This window comes from Chaetodon auriga, chromosome 9 (assembly GCF_051107435.1).
Source record: "Chaetodon auriga isolate fChaAug3 chromosome 9, fChaAug3.hap1, whole genome shotgun sequence".
Lineage (NCBI taxonomy): Eukaryota > Metazoa > Chordata > Actinopteri > Chaetodontiformes > Chaetodontidae > Chaetodon > Chaetodon auriga.
This window is the reverse complement of record NC_135082.1, coordinates 4,894,928-4,916,731: the sequence shown is the minus strand read 5'-3', so window position 1 is coordinate 4,916,731 and position 21,804 is coordinate 4,894,928.

Here is a 21,804-nt window from a genome sequence, read left to right as displayed (position 1 = left end):
AAGCATAAGGTTCTCATTAATACAACCTTGATACAAATATGTTAAGCAAGAGCTTCGTTGAAGTGGTTGGCCATGGCTGTATAATGCTGAAAGAATGGATGAACTTCCTCTTGTTGCATGCTATAGTGCCTATACTTGCAGCACTCTGACTGCAGCTTGTGTGGGCTTTGAGTCAAGATTGTTCAGGTTTTCAGGTAACACTCCAGAATTCAATGGCGGGTGAATGTGTAGCATCCTTGGGGTCAGTGCTGCCAGTCTACATTGGTACAAAGGAGCTTTCAGCTGAATGCACATCTTAGTTTAGCATGTGACTATGTGAAGACTTATTATACATACAGCACTAAATGTGAATTGCAGGTGAAGCTGATAGAATTGATTTTGAGGTTTTGAGGTGTTCAAAGTATTGGATAAAAAAATAAATAAATGTCTTAACGATGGGATGATCTCATGACCACATTTCATCCTGAGGGGAAACATGAATGTCTAAACTGAATTTCACAGCAAATCATCCAATGGGTGTAAAGACATTTCACCTTCATTTCAATCCACAAATTTCAACATCATGTTGTGGTGGTGCTTCAGGAAAGGTTAGGGGATCACTGGGAGTCATTGGGATTTACTTTCTGGGGTCCATGGGTGTCTTTACAAAAGTTTTATGTTTTGAAAAAAAAAAAAAAAAATGTAGTCTTTCCTGGGATGCTAAAACTAGGCTGATTAATAAACAGAATTTCATATTTCTTCATTTTTCTTCACTTTTATGGCATGACACATTCCTCTAGCATGGATAGTGTTGGCTTTCCATTAAATTCTTGTTAAATTTTTGTACCCATAGCTGATCAATAAATATAAGTGACTCATTCTTTCATTATTTGGAAATTCTATTTCTGCCATCGTTTAGTCATGTAACGTGAAACACACAAGAAAACATTTTCAGAAGGTGTCTTCTACTGTGGAGAAACCCTCATTTCAAGCACCATTTAACAAGACTACGAGTCGACAGCCATGCTGGCAGCACTGTGCGGCTATGCTTTTAACTGAATGCTCATGTCATCATTCTGTCATCTTGTCATCTCTGTCATCTCACTTTAGCCTGTCAGTATGTTAACAATTGAAAATCTGCAATAAATAAAAAATATAACAGGGGCTCAATGGAATGACATTACTTTTGCAGGTATTTGGACATAAATCACACTATTTGGCAAATTGGAATTTTGATAATACAACCTTGATTCTAAAAGTTTGGACGTTGTGTAAAATGTAAATAAAAACTTTATACAATCATGTGTTCACAAAGTGGTGAACCTTTCTCCATCCTTGCTTGTGAATGACTGAGCCGTTCAAAGATCTCCCTTTCATACCCAATCATGACGCTATCACCTGTATTTTTCACTAAAAACCACAAATTAACTCATGCTGTCACTAAAATCAAGTATCCCGTCGGTCTTAAAACAATAGTCAGATGCCCATATGAGGAGTGAAACATGTTTTGTTTGCTGTAATCATTCCTCGTGTTCATACTGGCAATTAAGAGTTTCCTTCCTACTTTTTGTGAAACTCAGACTGCTGAAACCTTATTTTAAGTTCACATAAAGCTTGAAATATATACTTTACATCGAACAAGGAATGTGATCAAAGCCCATCACTTCAAATTTGTCCTCTGTGGAGGACATCTGTAAACCTGAATATCTCCCACCCACTGCATACCACTGAATTAACTCCTTTTGCTATCTACAGAGGACATTTAGGGCTTTTCAATGATACCAGATGTGAAGGGGTGGGGCTTTGGTACCTTTCTCTTTCTCACTGAGGAAAATGGCGTCCATCAGTGCAAGCACATTTTATGGGAAGAGGAAAAAGTAAGTGCATAATACTTTTTATTGAGCAAATTCTGGCTTGAAATGTTGTTGGCACGTTTTAGATAAGTCTCTTAACAACACATTGGAACATTGTCTGAATTATTTTAACTGTATTTTAGCATAGTATTTAACTGTTTAAAAAAGTCCTAAAAAAAGAAAAAAAAACTTTTAAAAAATGTTTTCAGTATTCTAATTACCTTGGGGAATTAAAAAAAAAAAAAAAATTGATTGGACAATATTTTTTTTCTTGGTAGTCATGAGGATATTGGAAACACATCAGGACAGCAATGATTACAGCAAGCAAAACATCTTTCAGTGTACATAAGGGCACCTAACTATTGTTTTAATAGAGACCGTGAACATATGGCTGTAGTGTTTGGGTATCCACATACTTTTATCCATACAAAAAAATGTCTAAAAGCATTATTGTAGACTATATAAATTATGTAGATGCACAATTGGAACCCATGTAATGTGAAAAGGTGACAAATGTAAAGGCCAAAACTAACAGATTCATGAATTATGTGTTCGGATTAGCATAGCCTGTTTGTGTGTGATCAGCATGTAAATGGGGTCTTCTCTGATTCACCCTAAATTAAAGGCAAACTATGCAGGATTTGGCGGCTTGTAAACACACAATTTAAAGTTGCCACTTATTCCCAGCTCCACTAACGAGAGAGAGAGAGAGAGAGAGAGAGAGAGGGGCCAACAAAGCAGTGAATCAGAGAAGTAAAACTTTATTTTCTGATTGTCTCATCGCGATGGCATTCTAAAGCACAAATAAACACACCCACACCTCTCCACACCTTCGCACAACCCTGCAGGAAGTTCAAACAGACACACAGAGCTGCAGCTCTTTGTGCATCCATGACAGACAGAGAGCAGAGCAGACAGACAGCAATGTAACAGCTGGAGCAAAATAAGACAAAAACGAGAAAATACAGGCACAGGGTTGGAGCTCTGTAGATATGTACACCACCACACACTTCCAGTGGTGATTGAGAGGAATTATTTATGTATGAATGTATGGATTGCTTTTTAGAAAAATCCTATATTGTATACCTTTAACTCTGAACATACAATGCCGTAGTCCTTCTTTCCGTCTCAGTGTGAGGTCGAATAATCTGTAAAGCAGAAGCCAGTTCAAGCAAGGCATACTAATGTGATCACCTGGTCGAAATCAAACATAATCCTTTCTCCTCTGGTTCGACACACCTCTCCACACAGTGGGAGACAGATATAGGACGAGGTTAATTGGGATCAGGCGCGCGTCATTGCCCAGCTGGCCCACTCTTGGCTCTGTCTGCCTTCCGACCCATCCAGATGTCACCTACAGGATGATGCTGACTTGCTCTGGCACCACCTGTTCAATGATCCCATCAATGGGGTGGACCACCTGGCTGCAGTCAGAGACCAAACACACTGAGAAGTTGTGCAAAGGGACAGGTGAATTCCCAGCAGACAGTTGTTATAAGGAGCATACTGTTTCTCAGTTAGCCAGTACCAGAAGCAGCAGAAGAAGTCAAATGGCCAGTCAAGCAATGGTTATCCATGGTTGTCCACCAATGACTTTGGTCAGGTATTGGAAGCGTGGTGACATACTTGTGCAGGTGGCCGCTAACTGGATGGTATGTTAACACAGCTACTTAAAGGGAACACATTTGTACTGTCAACTCTTCATTGTGTTGAACAGTTAATACTTTGGGAGAAAAGGAGGATTGTGTGACATGGCTAATATGATCTCAATTCCCTCAAAGACTGAGTCTGACCATTTCTGGAACTTTCCAAAACTAATCTGACATTCGCACTCACTTTGCAGAGTTGATTGGCCAGCAGTGCAGAGGTGAGAAGGTAAGCAGGGTTTTCACTTACATGTCTCTTTTTCATTCATTACACAACTATTTCTGATGGAGTGCAATATTACAAATTTCTTCCTGGAGAGACTGTCAGAAAATGTGTGCTGATATCCCCATGTTTTCCATTCCACCTTTCAGTGAGGCAGTTCAGACCAACTGTAAACTCTTTTACCTTTCCCGGGAAGTCAGACAACATCTTACTTGAACAGTTTGGGGGTTCACCAAAGTGGAGCCCTACATGAAATTTGATTTGGTTTCAGGTTTGGCTTTGATAAATGATGTGTAACCAAGCCCAAAGTAGGGTAGATGCAGGGTTGATGCAGGCATAGAACATCAAGAGTGGTGGTAATCATGGGCATTATCTTAGCCTGGTCCATGACTGTGACCAAGACATTTTTTCTTCTACAGGCTATTCTGTGTGTTTAACCCAACAACCACAAAAATTAATATCCTGACAAAAGCCATTAATCATTACTTTGAGCATAGTATTCATCTCTCGTTTGGTCTAACAGCTAATGATATTGCATACCCATAGCAGTGTTTGGCCATGTAAACTTGTGGAAAATAAGTGACATTCACTGTGTTGAATAGTGATGAACAAGTCAGGTTTGTATTCCTTACTATTGCGAATCAGACTCACACTGAGGAAATAGGCAGTGACAGTGAAAGCCTCGGCGATTCTGTAAAGCTTTGGGGGTCACCGCTGTTATGGGTTTTGTTTTGGTTTGCTGATGCCTGGATGAAATCCAGACACTTCAGTCACAAATTGTTCCACCACAGTGGGCAGATGATTTTTGTCTGTCTTTATATCATTCAGACTAGGGGGGTTAACGACAGCAACAAAAAACAAGCTGTACAATCGGTGGCCAAGACCTAGCAGAAGCCCTGTAACTATACTCCTGGCTTTTAAATTAGCTGGCTTACTTGCTGAAGCCCACATTTTAGATGCCTCTGCACACACACACACACACACTTCATATACACCTGGATCCTACACACACAGGAGAAGTAAACATTTTGAGACCATGTTGAAAATCATTTTTTCTCTCTTTTACAGGTTATCTGTTGGACACTACTCATCATTAAACTGTCAACTACAACTACTGCATGTTACGACCCCTTAGCTCGTGACGGTAAAGGGAACGAACATAAACCAGATGTAATTGGTAAAATAAAATTATTTATTAAACAAAGGCCAATTAATTGTCAAACGATACAAAAGAGAACAAAACTAGAGGAGACCGGGCCGAAGGGTGCTGCTCAAGACAAAGAAATAAATATAACAAAAAGAGGACTCACTAAAATTGAGTCAACCACTATAAGCGTATAACAAACAAGAGGAGATAAAACCAAACTCTGTACTTTACGGGTGTAAAACATAAATACAAAAGAGTCAGCACCCCTGTGCCTAGTGTAACCTAATACAGCGTGTTTTTCCTACCAGGCGTGCAACACGGGATCAGTTTTTGAATCTCTCCTGGCCCAGCTCCTCTCAACACAACTAAAGTGCCTCGTGTTAAACAAACTACAACGATACAGGCTTAGAGGCACATATGGCAAGCCGTGCATCTTGGTGACAGCCGCGCCGACTGGTGGGCTTGGTGAGCTCTTAAGGTGTGGACAGCATCCCTCGATTGGTGCACGGAGGCTACGCCAATCACCAAGCTGGACAGCGCAGGAGCGGGTGATGACGCAGGCCACGCCTCCCCTCCACAGGAGCCAACCACGAGTCGGAGACGACACACTGCAAATCAACATAAGGAAACTACATGGCGAAAGGGTTACACACACACACACGGAGGGAACGGTGGTGACCGTAACACTGCATAATCAAATCCACTTATATTTTCATAGCTAAAGGCTACAAGAAAATGATTCCATTTGTTTAGAGAAAAGCTCTGATATGATTTATGCACAGCAAATCACTGCTCTGGTTCAAAGATTAGGAGAGGCTATGATTAAAAAAAAAAAAAATGGATAGAAAATGTTGCAGAAGGATTTCAGAATACAAGTGCAGATGCTTGTTTGAAATAGACATGAACCAAAGCTGAGGGTAACCAGTCTCATGTTGAACACAACATTCTCTCTTGGAAAAGAAAAAGAAAAAGAATAGCATACTATTCTTTGCATAATGATAGCATAGAAGCAACATATCCCATTTGCTCACTTTTACGAATGACGCTTCAGCCCCAGAGCTTCACCAGGTGAAATTCATATAGACAAACAGCAGTGGCAGCATATCTACACACAGCCTCTATGAGACTTTCTGGTGGGCAAGAATGAATATGGAACAGCAACAATGAAAAAGAAAACAGAAGATAAATACAACCACTCAAATGGCACATTATCTCTCAGCATGAAATTTGATTTGAAAGCTTTTATATAATTATTTTTTGATTGTTATTTTCCCAATTTTTTTGCTATTTCTTACTAGCTATCATTCTTTTTTTTTATTTTGCAGCTAGTGTCTTTAAGACTAGCACGTTGCTTCGAAAAACCAGGGGTCCAAACTGGGGATGACTCAAAGAGATGACAATAAAATGAACATTTTTAAAATGATCAGTGCGTGGCACCCAGGCCTCCCATCATGCATGCCACATTCGCCTATAAAAGCTGTGTTTACGTGACACATAAAAGCCTGCCAGTGATATTCAAGCCTACCATATGAAGCAACACTGGCATTTGAAAATAATGGAAATTTTCTCTCGTCCTGCACTGGGCCGTCCCACCACTCTTAGCACTGTCCACATACCCCTTACATTTAGACAAGGCTACACACCGTGAATCCTAAAATCACCACTAGGCAGCCACTCGCTTTAAAATACCAAAGCAACAAGGATCAGGTTAACTCGTTCCTGCATGAAGTGGCTACGGTTAGATGGTGTGAATTAGACACCCGGTTGAGAGGGAAATGCTGTGAACGTCTCTGCATTCATTGGTGGAGAGTGTTTCTGCAGCCCTTGGGCACGCTGATGCTTTGTGGATTTGTTGTTTTTCCCTCCATGTGATACACTAAAGTCAGTAAAATAAATCATATTCCTGACACCACAATACTGAAGGAGGTTTAGAAGAATGAACACAGACATCTGTCAGTATCAGTCCTTCGTCCTTTTCTGTGTCCACCTCCATTTGCTGTTGATATGATTCATCATATCACCCTTCATTTAGCTGACACAGGGAGAGAGGGCTGCTGCCTCAGCCAGCTGCTAAGTAGCAAATTTTGCACTATATGTCAAACTAAGCTAAACGGTTCAGTTACATACAGACAGCTTTTAGCTTTTCAGCTGTTAGACGAACTAGTGTGCTGTGGTTTGTGTAAAACATACCGGCGGTGGATGGGAGACTGCGACAAAGTACATGAAAATGTCACTTTCTACATTTGTTTTGATAATGTACTCTTAATGGTGTTTTACTCACAAAGGTTTACTTGCACTTACACTGCATCCACCTTTGCTCCACTGTTAACTGAAGTCATGACCTGCCCTACTCTGCCTCTGATTGCCTAGTACTTGTTGCCTTCATTGGTTAGTTTTGTTGTTGTTGTTGTTGTTTGTTTGTTTGTTTTTGTTTTTACCAAATGTTTCTGTCTATGTAATGTAAAAGCTATTTTAACTAATGAAGACAGTCTTGACTTGCATGCTGTTCAACATGTCAAAAAGTAGATTGTCCCAGCTATTTAACATGCTAACAGTCGAATGTGTTCCTTTTGTGTACCACATGGCGGGTAACGCACTACCAGATGATGCATCATTCATCACCTATAATTTCTCATTTTAAGGTCAAGAGAACTAACAATTTTCCATGATGCAAAATGCAGTGCCAAGTTAATGGCTGCTGGAACACCTGCCACAATTTAAGCCACTTTCACTTGAGGGAAGCTGCAGCCTGCACATGAGATAGGACCCAGCAGCTGCCACTTTCCAATTACCATGATTAAACACGGTGATCAATGAGCATTTGAAAAGAACAACATTCAGGCAAAGTGTGATGAAAAGCCCTGGCTTCAGTGAAACTGTGGATTTTTAAAGATGTCTCTTGAACGAGTGTTTGTGTTCCAGCGTGCATGCCGGTGTGCTCACTACATGATTCAAGTCTGCTAATTTTGGATTCCTTGGTAGTTGTAAATATGCCTTTAAACTTTTACCATTCCACCATAAACCTTAACTGTGCCTGCTGCACCGCAGTGAGTCAGGGCCAGGCATTTTGAAGAGGAAGAAGATGAAGAAGGGGAAAGAGGAGGAAGATGAAAAAAGGAAGAGGACAACAAATGAGAAATACAGGCGGACCCATCAGCAGAACTGTCCAGTCCAAAATTATCATTTATCCTTGAAATCATGTGTCTCTAATTCAGACATAGTAACTGCTGGCAATTATAAACATGCTGGCCTGAACTAGCTTAAAGCTGCACTAAGCATTTTCCAACTGGAAGGTGACAGTAAAATAAAATAAAATAAAAAAAAAATTAAAAATGTAAAATACACCAAAGTAAACCGACTGGGCTGCAGAAGCCATGAAGGACAAACAATAAAGGCTAAAAGCTAACCTAAATGAATCTATGGAGAAGTGTGCAGAAAGGGAATTTTGAGCAGCAAAGAAGAAGAAGTGGAGGATGAGGAAAAGGAAGAGGAAGAGGGGGGAGAAGAAATAGAGGAAGAGGAGGAGACAATTGACAATTCCATGAGGTCCATCAGCAGAACTGCCCGGAACATATCTTTGAAACCATGTGACTCTAATCTGCACAGCACAATGCCTGAATAACATCAGTGTGTTTAATCTGCATCACCCAGGACTCAAACTCACAACTTCAGACACTGAGAGCAAGTCATGACCTTGTTGAACTACCTGCCAGAGACGCACAGATGGCCTCACACTATGACTGAGACAATCATCAGGATGGCATCTAACAGCAGATTCCAAACTAGTGTCAAAAATTCATTTATCAAGACTTCATTTGTGTACTTCATCTAGACAACATAGAGATGTCTGTAATGTCATTTTTGAAAGATTGATTTCTCCATGAGGAGCAAAAATGGACTGATGGTTTAATCATGCCACATTGAACTGATTTGTTATAAATTTCAGTGTTGAACTCTAGACGGTTGCTGTAACGCCACCATCAGGACTATTAGCCCACAATGCCAGTTGAGGGAAATTGGCAGAGGACTGGACCTATGTAGAGAGTTTTATTTAGTCTTATAAATAGCAGCAGCAGAGCTGCCCGTCACCCAAGTATTATAAGTCTTAATGACGGTATTTACTGAAGAACCTCTTGACAGCAGTGCCACTGACACCTTTCAGTAGATTGAGTAAAATGCTGCTGAGGTCTGATGCAGCTTACCAGACTATTGTCACAAATTTTTTGTCACTTTTACCGGACTAATTTCTTTGATCTGACACTAAAACCTTCAAGTCAGCACAGATTCTGTACTTATGCCCATCAGGATGGGGCCTCTAGGTCAGTCATGTCTTCATCTCATCATGAGCTGTCCGAGATGCTACCACACTCTTCTAGGCTCCTCAGACATGGTTCTGTGAACAGAACAGAGTATCCAATGAGAGTCACAGGAAACCAGAGGCATGACAGGGCAGGAGAGAGGCAGTGAACACACTCATGCACATGCAGAATTAGGTTATTAATGGAATAGGAGTCATGAAACAAGATTCATAGGGAATGTAAATGAGATAAAGTGGCATAATAAGACGAATCACAGACACACAACATGTACACAAGACATGCCACCCAATGCACAGACAGAGAGGGAGAGAGACAGAGGTAGATCAGGAGGACCAGCAGCTCTGAGGTCAGCATGTGGAGGTGAGATGTGTTCATGTATCTGATGTCTCAGCAGAGCACTGAGATAAATGCAGTAACAACCTAATCTATCCTGAGAGTTCAGTTGCAGCCTGTAGTGATATGAAACTCATCTGACTGTCAGCTCCCCTCCCTTTGTTTGCTCTTACAATCAGACTGAGGACATTTGATATTATCTTTCTGGAAAGAATAATTTTCCATCTTATTTTTTATTCGTTTTGTTATTTCAGTTTATTATTTTGCTCTCTACATAATTGTTTGGTGTGCTCACTTTATATCTGATGTCACTGATAGTTATTGTTATTGATTCTTTTGTCAGCCACAAGCTTCCTTGTGGCTCATGTAAGCCTATTCTGTGCTATTTCTTCAACTGCTCTTACACATATGGTGTGGTCAGTGTGTGGAAATAAAAATTGTCTTGTGGTGTGAGCAGCACAACAACAAAGTCTTGCAGTCTGCAAATTGTTTCATATGAAGGAGAACAAATCTTCTGAAATAATCAACATTTGGACACTTTCACTCTTACACTGTTCGGTGCATTTGAAACAAACTGTGGAACATGTGCCTGTTCGGTTTGGTTTGTCTTGGCTGGTGTGAAAGCTGTTAAACTCGAATGGTGTGGACCAAACAACAAGTGGGTCTCAGTCAGTGGTGGACAAAGTACACAACTCCACTACTAGAGATAAAGTGTAGATTTTCCAGGTTAAATATTAAATAAAATCATTTGCAAACAAACAAACAAACAGTTGTATGAAGTGTTCCTAATATCCTTTAAACAATCATGTGTTCACAAAGTGGTGAACCTCTCTCCATCCTCGCTTGTGAACGACTGAGTCTTTCCAGGATGCCCCTTTCATACCCAATCATGATACTATCACCTGTTACCAATCAACCTGTTTACCTGTGGAATGTTCCAAACAGGTGTTTTTGAGGCATTCCATGACTTTACCAGTCTTTAGCTGCTCCTGTCCCAACTTGTTTGAAACATGTTGCTGCATCAATTCTGAATAAATATATATTTACAAAAATCAATCAGGCATATGAGTTAAACCATTAAATATATTGCCCCTGTACTGTTTCCAGGTACACGTCATAAAGGATGAGCAAATTATCACATTCTGTTTTGTTTGGTTTACACAATAACTCAACTTCTTTGGAATCAGGTTTGTCTCATTTTCTTACATTTTCTGGATCTTGAGAAGGCAATGTACGTCTGTCAGTGCACCAACTTCCACATCCAAACTAAAATATCTCCACAACTTAAGAGATAGATTGCAATAGGAAATTCCACAGGTTCATTCATGTGGTTGTCTTGGTCCAGTTATTTGTGTTTTAGAGTGATCTCAACAACTATAGGATGGATTTCCATTACATTTACAGCAGATATTCAAGGTCCCTTTCCCCTCATGCCGTAGTCTGGTCAAAACTAAATTTTGTCTTTCACTTTCTTTTGTGTGTCCTGACTAAATACCTTCAAAACTCATGAGATTTACATCAGCCTCACTTGTACTTTTTGTAGCACAATAAACCAACACAGTGAACATGTTAAACATTATACCTAAACAACATTCTAGTTTTATCATTGTTGTCATTAGTTTTGTTTTCTTCAGTCCTAACCAAGTAAACCAAACTATAGATATGAATATGACCTATGAGAGTAATGGCAGTGCTGTGGAGGCTTTAAAACTGGGTCAAAATTTGTCGAAATTGGTATATACTTATCAGCAGAAGGAAGACTATCTCTGAAACCTTGAATTAAAAGGCTGTTTTCCATTGAAGATGCCATTGAAGAATTGGAAATATGCTCAGAACAAATTTATCTGAAGTGGACATTTGAAATGAATGAGGGCCAAAGCATGTTTCCAGCAGGGAGAGAAAAAGACAGCTAATAATGTCGTTGATCCAAATGAAGCTAGGATCTCTTTTAGAATTTTGATAGAACAGGAAGATACAGCGAGCAGGTTCCATATGAAAAATACTTTCCTTTCATGCCAAAAGAGTAATGGCTTGTAAACAGCCAAGTACTGCGAAGTGTTGAGGGAGGACACAAAGGACAGGAGCAGCAGGGAAATCTGCAGCCCGATATTCTCCACTTCCTTTACTAAATCATTCAGGCACTGCTCACATTTTTCAGGGCAGCAGCCTTCTTTGTTATGGCTTCAGGGGGCCTGATGACAGAAGCAATTACATTAAAGAGGACCCCAGAATAGTGGCAGAACAAAATAAGATGATCTTGCATCCTTGACATTTTTTTTTTTTTTTTTTTTTTGGTACTTTGAAAGATTATTAACCCCCAGATGCAGAGCTGGCGTTCAATAAATGACTGTTAAGCTGAATAGGAGTCACTTTTCTCTCTGAGTATATGTCTATACCCAAAATGAACCACTGCTGCAAATATAAATCAATGGTTTAACACCAAGAGGAAGACGACAATATCTCAGACAGTCTTAATGGAGGACAGTTAAGTCTCAAAAAGTTCTTGTTCAAACTGTTTCCAGCTCATTTAGCTGGACTTTTTGGTTTTGTGAACCTGGTTATACAAAGATTCAGAAGTAGAGCTTCTTGGAACGTGTGCAGCCATTGTCGCATTGTTACAGGATTTGGTGGACGGATCCATCTTTGAACAATGAGGGGCTTCACTGCAGCATTTTTAAAGCCAATTGAATCTCATTTCCCTCTCTTCCATCTATTTCTTTTAGCTCCATCCGTCCATTCAGAGCACTTTCTGTCTCTGTACTCTGTGCAAAATTTGCATAATTTGTGTGATAAGAATTCATCCAGAAGTGATTTGATGACCTGCAGCCTGGCTTATTGCCATCCACTGACAAAGAAGAGAGTAGCGGGATGATAGACTGGTTTCATAATTAGTGACATCAACCACAAAGTGACACAGTGTGTATTCCGTGAAATCATAGTGAAACCAAACATTCACTCTCCGCCAACTGTCTGTGCCCATTCCTTTCAAGTGTTGATATACTTACTAGTGGAATGAAAGAAATAGACGGTGTAGGCAATATGCTGCATTAGTTTAGCTAACTGACAGCTGAATAAAGATAAAGCGTGGGTGAGCATCTCAAGTCAGCTTCAGGGCCAAGATTCTGCAACACCGCTTGAGTTCAATCTCATCAGATCATAAAGATGTGGCTATGGACTACATTCCTGTTTCATTTTTAGGCCTGTGAACTCTGCAGAACTTTACTGAATAAAATGATTGTTACAATAGCTGACAACATTTAATCACAAGACTTGAAGCATCATTGATATTCAACACACCTTAATTGCTGGGCATACCAGTTAGTCAGATTATTTTCTTAGAATCTTGGCTTTATTATTTGTTACAGTGCCATTGGAAATAGACAGGAAAGGCAGGGGGTGACATGCAGCAAAGGGCCCAGGCTGGAATCAGACTGTCTCTCTGTCAGGTAGGGACTCAGGTAATCCATGGTAAGCACTCTACCAGGTCAGCTACTGGGGTGCCCAACATGAGACCTTTATTAAGAATTTAGATGTGGCTAGTCCTTGGACATGAGTTGGATTTTTCTTGCGTCCCGCGTCCCCACAGTGCTGCAAACCACCATCCTGTATTATCAGTTCACTAAAGAATGAAAAACGCTCTCAGCATTGCGTCATATGACATGCATAAATTGATGGCCATATGAATGTGCCTAATACAGACTGAAAAAGAAGCCATGATTGTGGCTGGCATGTGGTGATGAGGGAAGCAAATGCGATAAAATTACTGCTTTCAGTGCACTGCGTGTCAACCCACAATGATGTGTCTCTGATGCTGCCAATGTGTGGGTGAACATGAATGTTGTGCAGCACTGTTTCAAGAAAGGCTCGGATTTCTCAATACTCACATGCCACATCTGCACTGAAGATGCTGGTTGTTGATTGCTGTTAATTTTTCTTGTGCATACTGGCATTTAAGAGATATCTTTGTGACACTGCAGCAGTTTGACTTGATGCCAGGATGCCAGTTAGAGTGTGAAAAAGATAATATTTTCAGTTATGTACCGGTGAACCCGACAAAGTGTTTTAGTGTTCCTCAGTTATGGCCCTTAACAAACACTTACTGGGTATTTCAGAAGGCACCAGCAGACAACAAGAAACACAAAATACACAAGAGTATGAAGTTCACCACAGTGAACCACAGTGAACTATAAATTACATATTTTGTGGCTCAGTTGAAGGGGTTGGCAAGCCAATGGATGATCACCTTCACAACGGACTGGCTCTTTTCCTGAAAGATGCTGATTGCTACAATTAACAAATACAAAAGAAACCTTTTTTTTTTTTTTTTCTTACAGAAAATACAGAAAATTCCATAAATTAACAGATTCACACGTTCTTGTAATGGCTTTTTCTGAGCGCAACAGATGATTGCAATCAGTGTCCTGCATCACTCTGCTTCACCAGGAATCTGAAAACTGTCAAGTCAGCAAACTACTCAGCTCACACAGATAAGAATGAAGTGGGATGCATCTTGCTTTTTTCCGCCCTCTTCTGTTGGCTTTTCACGCTGCCTCTGAACTTTTCGAACGTAAGCCTCTCCTTGCTTGTCACCTTCTGCATCGCTCCCTTTACCCCCTCATCCTCCTCTTTGTTTCTTCTCTCCATCCATTCCTGACAAGCTGCCAATCAAACAGTGCTGACATGAAGTGCACAACCTGTCTCTCTTCCTCCCCTCCTCTTCTGTCTCTTTCTCCAGCAGCTGCAGTTGAAGAGTCTCTCAGCCATTTCTCTCCAGCAGAACTGAATGCCTCATTACCTGGATTGTATGGCCTAACATTGTCATTCCCCTCACTCGTACTCCCTCTCCCTCTCTCTCTGCTCCCTCCATGTCTCTCTTCCCCTCTCTTAGTTCAGCAGCTGTAAGTTGTCAGTGCCAGCCATGGCCATCACTCTTCAGTGTCCCTCTATCTGTCCTCACTCATCCCCCAGCTTCATTTCACATAGACAATCCTCTCTCTCACTGCCTCCACTCATTTCTCCCTTCTTTCATTCTCCAATTGTTTCATCCCCACTTTCCCAACCCTCCACTCGTTTCTTCTCCCTCTTCATTCCCTCCCTCCCTCCCTTTCTTTCTGTCTTGCCTTGGCAGTGTTCAGCACTATCTCTGCCCACAGAGACTGGTCTGCTGAGGAAGAAAAGATGGAAAGAGAGGGGGAGAGAGAGAAGTCAGACAAGGAGAGAGAGACAGACAGAGAGAGAGAGAGAGAGAGAGAGAGAGAGATTCTTCCTGTTGGCTTGATTTCAGCCTAGCTAATTGGTTTATACAGCAGCCTTCCCAGCACTGCCTGGTTCACTCTCCGTTCATTTGTTGTGTGTGTAGGTATGTGTGTGTGTGTGTGTGTGTGTGTGTGTGTGTGTGCTGTCAACCGTAAGTGTGAAAAACGTGCATTTGGCTGGTTGGCCTGCTGAAAGTGCGTGCACATGCGAGTGTGTCATGTGTTTGAGGTCCTTTATTTGCAGCTGAAGTGTTGAATCTGCTCAATTGTTATTGTTTACGAGTCATTTTCCCCTTGTACACAGGCAGGAGCACCCAGAGTGGCAGGCCAGTGTCAACAATGCAAAATGAAATGTGTAGATCAAAGTGAAAAATACACAGGGCAGGCTGGGTTAACCTGGTGATATGATCTCTGCCTCACATGACTGGTTGCATGAACAGAGCAGGTGAAAGAAGGAGGGAGTGAAAGGGAAAAGAGAGATAGATAAGAGAGATAATCCAAATCTCTGCGGGAAAGTGCAGCTAAATGCTATATGCTATATTTTAGCAGGGTCTCCCTCAGCACGTCGTGATATCATGACACTGAGTGAATTGATTCTGCGTTTAAAAAATCTAAGCTGTAAAGCTTAGATTTTTGTCAGATAGTACCTCCAGTTAAATAGTGGTGGACAGAATAATGTATGTGTGGTGTGTGTATTTCTGTTTGTGTGGGAGGGGAGCCAAAAAGACGTATAGAGAGAAAGATGGGGGGGAAAAAGAGGAAAAGCAGAGTAAAAACAAAATAATCAGAATTGGACTTAATTGAGGGAGAAGTAAAAGGCTGCAAGCGGCTATATGCAATTTACAGGTTCAGACGGGCGGATGGAGAAAAAAATATGTGAGGGTGGCTGAAAATAGCAAGTGGTAGACCCAAATGACCGGAGTTCACAGAGGAAAAAAGAGAAGGAGAGAAAAGGAATATGCTGGTGTTGTGTCCATCGCTCAGTCCCACTCCCTGCAAGCCACCAAAAGAAAATCAGACCATGTGTGTTGGTGGTATACCAGAGCCATTTAACACCATTCCTCCTGTTCTCATCTTTTTCATCAGTCTTCATATTATGACATGTTTATTACATGCAGCATACAGCAGAAACATAGCAAAATACAGACTATAAAAGCTGCAGTTCTTCCTAAATAAAGACAGCTGGTTCATTCTTAGGGGCTGAGAGCTTTGGAACTTGATGCGACTCTCGACTCCAAGTTGCTTTTTGACTGTCAAACTGCAGATGCTCGCTCAGAATCAATTCAGACTGTTGCACCAAAGGAGCTTTGAGCATTGTAAAAAGACAGCTTGTTAGAAAATGAGAGACATAGTACATATCCACAAAGACCATGAGCAGATGTTTTGTTGAGAAGCAGCAATTACAGAAATCTACAAAGTGCATACACATTCAGATTGGTTTTCTTAAGATTATGAGAAGCATTTAATAGGAAATGCATAAAAAATGAAGAGGTCATTCGCTGTATACTTAATTTATCTAATGCAAATTGCTCAAACTGAACATGTCTGCAAGACATAATAGTCAATAAAATTATTTTAATTTACCTACAATATCGACTCCTAGCAACTACAGCATGATTAACATTTTTAGCCATGGTAGGGGTGTGGCTTGGTCCACCATTTTTATCCAGACTGAATATCTCAACAACTATTTGTTGGATTGCCATGAAATCTGGTACAGACATTCATAGTCCTCAGAGAATTAATCCTAAATCCTAATCCTTCATTGATACCTCACTTTTCTTCTAGCATAACCAGTGAAATAATTCATTTTGTTTCCTTTACTATTTGGACTGGCACTAAATTTAGTCCATGTCTCCCAGATGATGTATTCTGGCTTTTCTTCTAGCATTATAAACCTGTTGAAATCTTTGGTTCAGATTGAAGTTAGATTAATTCCATGAAATGGTGATGAATTATGAACTGGGAAAGCTCCTGACATTTCCTCTAGTGCCACCATCAGGTAAAAATTTAAAATGCCAACTATTTGAGTTTATGACCTCATATCCAAAAAATAAAATAAAGTAAAATAAAAAAAAAAAAAAAAAAAAATCAATTTCCATTCAGTCTTCATTTCAGTCTTCACTGCAGCTACCTTCAGTCTTGAGCTGTACTTTGTGTTTGATGCAAGTAGCAATTTTCTTCTGGTATTTCTACCTTTAGAATGCAGACAGTGAGCTGCAGAACAGTGTGAGGGTCAATGCAAGCTCACTCAAATTACCTAGTAGGGGTGTACCGCTGACCCAGAAGCTAAGGCACTGACCAAGAATTGCAGTGTCCTCACTTTGAGTTGATCCAGTCCTGAATTTTGACACTTCTAACATCACATACATTTTAATACATTTTGTCAATGCTTTGGCTCGGTGGAAGGGTCATGGGAGACTTTCTCCACATGGGAAATGTTGACAGCTGTCACTTATCATCAGCTGTCAACTGGGAGAGGAGTGCTCAGGTTAAAGAGGAGACATAGCTCATGGGAAGGTTGCCGTGAAGGTTTGAACTTCGAGTCCCGCTTGGAAATCTCAAGGTGACCTTGAGCAAGCCTTGCAGCTCATTGCTCCAGATACTTGTGTGGAGCAATGGGAAGCTGCTGGCTAGCTGCCAGTATCAGTACACTGGTTGAACCGGACAGCTCCCAACAGCTCAGGGTAGATACAAAACTGGATTCCTTTTCCATGGAAGAGTAAAGTCAGTCTTAAGCAATGTTCATCTGTTCCAAGTTTGTAGAAAACACAGGGCAAAGACGATAAATTGCAAAGAAAGTTGATGTAAGTGACAGAAACAGTGTGAGAGCGTTTTGCGTGATGCAAATCATCATGACTGAGCCCCAGCAAAGTTGTTTTAATGAAGCTGAAAGCTCCACTAGCAGTAAATTAAGGCAAAAGAACGACCCTATGTTCATCGAAAATCTGGCGAGGGATTTTCCCACGTAGTTGATAAGCTCCCTTCCTTTAAAAAGCGTTCCAGGGAATGATTTGAAATTGAAATCAGTGTTCCCAAGAAAGCCTGATTTATGCATCATGCGCAGACACACACACATCTCTGCCTCTACATATACGTAATTGACGGTGTCATAATTCACACCTGCTTCAAATAACTCAGTGCAGTTGTGTTAGTGCAGAGGGAGTCATGCCCTTCAGGGTGTGCGGCTGTTTGTGTGTGACTGTAAGAGGGAGTGTGAAAGAAACAGAGAGAGAGAGAGAGAGAGAGAGATTAAGATGACAAATTTCATGGCAGAAAAAAGGATTTGATTGCATGTGAGCTGACAGTCAAGGTACAAATTGTGCCACTAAGGAAGTGACACTTGGATATGTGTGTCAGCTAGAATTACACACATTAGCATTACACACATTTACTAAGGTGACTTTGTGGGAAATGTTTTGCACTTCACAAGAGCATATGCATAAAGCACACATGTACAAGATATTGTGCACACCTGGTGTGGATCCCAAACAAAAATCAAGAGTCTGTTACAGCAAACACACTGCAGAGGCCAGAGGGGGTCACTGATGTATATAATGCCTACTCAGGCATTAGATATATAGTTTCCCTAAATACTTAAATATCTTCTGCTGGATCCTCATCAGTGACTTCTGTGTTCACTGAGGAACTTTTACATTCAGTGAGGTGTATGAGGCCTATGCTGTTTGTGACAATAATCTCTGATGTGACCGAGGAGTCTCATTCAGCTCTAAGTCCTTAAAACACTGAGGAGCACAACGGGATGGTGAGGTTAAGTGGACTGGTTAAAATGGAAGAGAGAGGTTGAGCGGACTAGTTACAGTGGGACAGGGAGGCTGAGTGGACTGGTTATATAACTCATGCAGACTGCTGGTCTGGCAGAACAAAGGCATTCTATGCATCCAATTGGCAAATCTCATACAGGGTGCCTTGTTTAAGCTGTTTTAGCCTGCCTCCCCTTGCTGCTTTCTCCTCAAGCCACCTGGCAACCTGCCTCCTGCTGCGTCTCACGCTGTAATCAATATCATTTCTGTTGTCATTAATGCTTGTTCTGTTTCTACCTTGGGGGAGTCCTGGCTTAAATGGCCCTGACTGAACTACAAAATGACTGACTGTGAAAGAATTTGATATTTTCTTACATAAATGTTGGAGGGCTTGACACCAACAATAACAATTCTGTACATAATGCTTCTGCAGGAAGATCTCACTCTCCACCCTTTTGATACTCAGGGGTTTGCTGTAATGTTAATGGCAGTGTTAAGAAATCCAGTAAATTTATGCAGAAACCTTTCCCCCATGTAAAGGAATGTGACAGCCCAGAGTGTCAGGTGTTATCTTCAGCCTCTGAACCAGGAGTAAAAAGTTCATCATGCAGCATTTGAATGTTTACGCTGCAGGAGGTGGGGCAAACATTGACTACTTTATCATCTCATCTCATTTCATCAAATATTTCTGAGTAAAATCTTAATCTGTAGTATTAACTACAGCTGTCAAAAACAGTATAATAGCACACAGAACAATAGCATTCTACTTAAATAGTGTAAAATAGCATATACTGTAAAGTCAACGTGCATCAATATTGCACTCAAGTGCAGCAGCCTGACTAATATCTTCCATTGCTGCCCGTAGCTTTAAGTGCCATGACCTGTGACTTCCAACCTTTTCCAACCCATTCCATGCTTAAAAAACGAAATCTTAAGGTTTCACTAAGAGCTTTTAGGGCCCACTTACATCAACAGTGTAAACCTGCCAAAATATGAAGGAAATATGGGGACAACTAATTGAAGACTTGACTAAGTGGATGAGCTAGCAGTGCTCTGGGCAAACATAAGCTACATCAGGCCCCAGTCTTTTTACACAATCATATATTCAACTCATGATAACAAACACACAGAATGTAGGGCATAGGCTGGAAGATAGCTGGAAACATCCTTTATTATGGAAATACTTCATCAATGTCAAACTGCCACATATGGCTCCTTTAATATGATGCATACTCATTAACACATTAGCGCAATTCACACACCCTCTATAACCCTGCACAACACAGTGAGGATAATTACTGTTAAATGTTTCCTTACAACACACACACACACACACACACACACACACACACACACGCACACTACCATCATTCATTCATTATTTAAATACTCATACAGACACATACACATTGCAATGGGTGATATGTGTGCACGTTTAAGAGACGATACATACTGAATAGAGATCACACATAGACTCAACCAGAGACACAAAGTTCAGTTATACAAATTCTATAGGATGTGGAGTAGATGTAGGATTTGTGTTGAAATGAATGTCCTTTACTGCAAAGTAATTTACCATACAGAGACATACAGTTCTCCCTGTTCCTACTCTATTGTGAGTGCTTATAGTACAGTGTGTATGGGCTTGATTGAAATGACACAGTGTGAAAAACTGTGCAAGTCAAATTTGCATATCTTTGAGTTAAGGTGTATAAGAAATTGATGTTAATATGAAATTATATAATTCCTTATTATTCTCCTAAAAGTAATAAAGTAAAAAGATCTAGCATAATTTAATATTATGACATAATTCCAACAATCCATCTATTTTCTTTGGCTTATCTGGGGTCTGGTCACAGTGGCAGCAGGCTGAGCAAGGTACACCAGATATCCTTCCCCCAAACAATATTTTCAAGGTCCTCCTGGGATATCCCTAGGGGTAACCAGGCCAGATGAGATATGTAATTCCTCCAGTGAGTTAAAGGTCTTCCCCAGGGTCTCCTCCAAGTTGGACATGCCCAGAAAATCTCCGAACCTCCTGGTGCCCAGGAGACATCCTAAACATATACCTGAACAACCTCAACTGGCAAGTTTCAAAGTGAAGGAGCAGCGGGTCTACTCCAATCTCCCTCTGGATGTCCAAGCTCCTCACCCTATCTCTAAGGCTGAGCATAGCCTCCCTATGGAGGAAACTTTTTTTGGCCACCTATATCCATGACCTTGTTTTTCTGTTCACCACTTAAAGCTCATGACAATAGGTAAGGGTTGGAATATAGACCGACTTGTAAATTGAAAGCTTTTCCTTCTCGTTTAGCTCCCTCTGAACCACAACATTCTGGTTCAATGTCTGCATCACACCATTCCACCTGTCCATCTCACACTCTCACTCTCATACATTTTAGCCTCATTCTTGAACAAGATCTTGAGATACTTGAGGTCCTTTGCTTAGGGCACCAGTCAAGAAGTTCAATACTAAAACAGCACTCCAGTTCATATCAGGCAAGCCATTCACCCTCCTCCAGGTTTCGCCATTGTTGCCTATGCAAGCGTTTAAGTCTCCCAGGACAACAAAAGAGTCTCTAGATGGAATCCTTTCCAGAATATCACCAAGAAAATCCATGAAGGCTGGATACTCTGAGCTGAGGTCAGTGAATAATGGGAAGAGCACCAACATAGTGGGGATCCCCACACCCATTTGACACCTCTCAGACTGGATAATTCTGGAAAGGGTAAAAGTCCACCCTCTCTCCAAGAGTTTGGTCGCAGAACCAGTGACCTTCGACTTCCCACACCAGTTCCCATCAGAAAGGTGACATTCTATGTACCTAGATCCAGTCTGCAATGCCAGGAGTCAGCATACCTTGGTCCCTGCCTTTGCCTGATGCTCGCCTTAAAAGCACCCAACCCCAATACCTATCACTATGGGTTGTGGGCTCGCAGGGCAGTGGCACCACGAAGATCTTTTGGGCTGTAACCAGCTAAGTTAGGCCCTGCCAGCAAATGCTTTTCATCAAGCTCCCCTCCTAGGTCTGGCTCCCCAATGGGGCCCCAGTTACCCCTTTTCCGGGTGGATTGCTACAGCTCCTTTTTGGCCAGTTCATGTAGAGTCTGTGAATTGCTCTTGGTTTGGTCCCCCCTCTGGGAACCACTTTGCATAAAAATGCTATTATTATTATTATTATTATTATTATTATTATTATTATTATTATTATTATTATTATTATCTCAAATTATCTTTAAAGAAGGTTAACATGCTGCAATTTCACACTGTGCCATATTTAAGCA